This window comes from Rhagoletis pomonella, unplaced genomic scaffold, assembly GCF_013731165.1.
Source record: "Rhagoletis pomonella isolate Grant_MI unplaced genomic scaffold, Rhpom_1.0 Rhpom_scaffold_00002, whole genome shotgun sequence".
Lineage (NCBI taxonomy): Eukaryota > Metazoa > Arthropoda > Insecta > Diptera > Tephritidae > Rhagoletis > Rhagoletis pomonella.
In genome coordinates this window covers 111,034,877-111,038,666 of record NW_023458556.1, presented here as the reverse complement: position 1 = coordinate 111,038,666, position 3,790 = coordinate 111,034,877, and positions in this window count along the sequence as shown.

Genomic DNA, 3,790 nt, shown 5'->3' with positions numbered 1-3,790 from the left:
ATGGCAACGAACTTTTGCCAAATTCGATTATGCCATTCTCAAAAATTGGTGTGGTTTAGTTCAGTCGGTCGAAGCAGGAAGAAAAAACTAGAATCAATAAAGATTTGAAGAACGATAAGAAATGTTTCAGAGAATTTTAATTTTTAATCGAAACGAAGCATTTTTTAAGACTGTTTTGCAGTTTAAGTTCATTCTCTCTTTGTTTCTCTCTAATAGTAATTCCAAAAAGGAGGTTTTTCTTCTTATTTATTGACAACAGCGATTATTGCCTAAGCGATTTTGAGCAAGTCCAACAAAGCACGCCTGTAGTTTGTTTCTGTGGCAACTGATGAAAATTGAAAATGCCAAGTCCATCTCCACCTGGTTCTTCTATCGCAATGGAGGCCTTCGTGCCCAATCGTACGGCATGATCATGCTAGCGTAGCCGCTAATCTCTACCTCCTCTAAAACCTACCATCTCTAATCGAAACCCTAAGCCTAGCTCATCGCCTCTCCCTCAGCTACGTAGAAATGGTCCTTCGATCTCTACCGCATCTCAACAGTATTTTCCTCACTACTTTTATTTGTTCTTTTTTCAAACCGAGATTATTCAAACTTATTTTAGTAGTTTTTTCCATGATTTCTGATTGGAAGTGTTCAAATAATATTTTAATTAAATCCGCTCTACCCGGTTTTCTCTTAATTTGAAATATGAGTACCAGGTTTCAATTTTTCAAATAACAAATTTTTAGCAAAAAAAACCGACTTAAAAAAAATAAAATATATATATATATATATATTTCATGATCCAATGATCGGATCTAAACCAGATTAGTATGAGATTACCTCTGAGTTATCGAAATCGGTTCACGTGGTCCAAAGTTATGCGGTAACATACATAAAAAAAAAAAATTCCGACGAAGTTATCAGACCTCCTTCTTTTTGGAAGTCGGTTAAAAACAGCTTTTAAATAACGGCGAGTAATTGAACACCCTAATTAAGATATTTCTCCCTGCACATTTATCTGAAAATTAAATTAATTATATCTCCACATGGAAGTTATATTTTTCCGTACATAAGAATATATTTGTATACAAGTAATTTTTAATTAAAAAAAACAAACAAACAAAAATTCTCATATAACAAGTAATTTTTAGCCAAAAAAAAAACCGACTTCAACTCTCATATAATATATATATATATATATATATATATCTCATGATCCGCTGATCGGATCTTAACCAGCCTCCTCTGAGCCACTCTGAGACACTACCTTTCCGATGCAAAAAGAATTATCGAAATCGGTTGACGTGGTCCAAAGTTATGCGGTAACATACATAAAAAAAAAATAAAAAAATATTCCGACGAACTGATAACCTCCTCCTTTCTTGGAAGTCGGTTAAAAATGTAAGATTATTGTTAATTTTTTCATGATCCAATGGTCCGATCTAAACCACCTCGGGGGGAGACACCAAAGGAATGAAATTTATGAGATTTTTGAAGATTTTTTCAAATCGGTCTAACTCACGTAAATCGTAAATACCTAATAATCCGAAATATTTTGGGTACGACTTAAAATTCATATAGGCTGAATTTCTTTATTCATTCTGAACGTTTGGAATAAACTTTTTTGTTTACTTATTCTTTAGAACGTTCCTGATGATATGTTAACGTATATTTCAAACGCATTCTGTTTATTCCGGCTGTGAAATGAGATTATCCAGAATGTATAAAGAAACGCAGCCATAATAAATTTGATAATTTCGGTGGAAAACCGCAACTTTTTTGGTGATGCACCCTAAGGTACATGTGCATACACACAAAATACCAAAACTAACCTAAGTTCACTATTTGTCAGCATACAATTTACCCACACCGTAGATAGATATCAAGAAAAATCGATTTCTGTAATACTACAAATACGCTTTTGCTATTAATCACCACAGAAAATATATTTAATGCTTGACTCCTTGCCATAACATTCACAACCAGCAACCAACAACCTACAATCATTCGAATCAACTGAGAAATGCCTTGTTAGCAGAATATTGAAAGGGCTCAGCTGTGCCGTATTGTAGTATGTACTACTGCAGTAAATGAAAGCACGATTGCATTGAAACTTAACTGGCGAGTTGACAGACCAAAAAGGGAATTTTGTGACAGCAACAATCAGACAAAAAAGAAACTGATAGTGAAGACCATTTACTATAAAATAATGACGTAGAATTTCCTCATTTCAATAAAGTGAGAGAAGTATACAAGCAGCACAATGAAACTCGCTACATGAAAGTCAAAGGTACGCACTTACATATTTACATGTGCATACTCTATTAGTAAGTAGTTGTATGTTTGTTATATTTGCATATTAAGTACATTTGTTATCCACCTTTATGTAAACGATTACGTGGCAACAGCATCTAAAGTTTTAGTACAAACACACGAAGAAATAGATACTGTCAACATTAATGCAGTGAGCATTATCATCTCCTACCATACAAACTACATAACGGGTGATTTTTTTGAGGTTAGGATTTTCATGCATTAGTATTTGACAGATCACGTGGGATTTCAGACATGGTGTCAAAGAGAAAGATGCTCAGTATGCTTTGAAATTTCATCATGAATAGACTTACTAACGAGCAACGCTTGCAAATCATTGAATTTTATTACCAAAATCAGTGTTCGGTTCGAAATGTGTTTCGCGCTTTACGTCCGATTTATAGTCTACATAATCGACCAAGTGAGCAAACAATTAATGCGATTGTGACCAAGTTTCGCACTCAGTTTACTTTATTGGACATTAAACCAACCACACGAATGCGTACAGTGCGTACAGAAGAGAATATTGCGTCTGTTTCTGAGAGTGTTGCTGAAGACCGTGAAATGTCGATTCGTCGCCGTTCGCAGCAATTGGGTTTGTGTTATTCGACCACATGGAAGATTTTACGCAAAGATCTTGGTGTAAAACCGTATAAAATACAGCTCGTGCAAGAACTGAAGCCGAACGATCTGCCACAACGTCGAATTTTCAGTGAATGGGCCCTAGAAAAGTTGGCAGAAAATCCGCTTTTTTATCGACAAATTTTGTTCAGCGATGAGGCTCATTTCTGGTTGAATGGCTTCGTAAATAAGCAAAATTGCCGCATTTGGAGTGAAGAGCAACCAGAAGCCGTTCAAGAACTGCCCATGCATCCCGAAAAATGCACTGCTTGGTGTGGTTTGTACGCTGGTGGAATCATTGGACCGTATTTTTTCAAAGATGCTGTTGGACGCAACGTTACGGTGAATGGCGATCGCTATCGTTCGATGCTAACAAACTTTTTGTTGCCAAAAATGGAAGAACTGAACTTGGTTGACATGTGGTTTCAACAAGATGGCGCTACATGCCACACAGCTCGCGATTCTATGGCCATTTTGAGGGAAAACTTCGGAGAACAATTCATCTCAAGAAATGGACCGGTAAGTTGGCCACCAAGATCATGCGATTTGACGCCTTTAGACTATTTTTTGTGGGGCTACGTCAAGTCTAAAGTCTACAGAAATAAGCCAGCAACTATTCCAGCTTTGGAAGACAACATTTCCGAAGAAATTCGGGCTATTCCGGCCGAAATGCTCGAAAAAGTTGCCCAAAATTGGACTTTCCGAATGGACCACCTAAGACGCAGCCGCGGTCAACATTTAAATGAAATTATCTTCAAAAAGTAAATGTCATGGACCAATCTAACGTTTCAAATAAAGAACCGATGAGATTTTGCAAATTTTATGCGTTTTTTTTAAAAAAAAAGTTATCAAGCTCTTAAAAAATCACCCG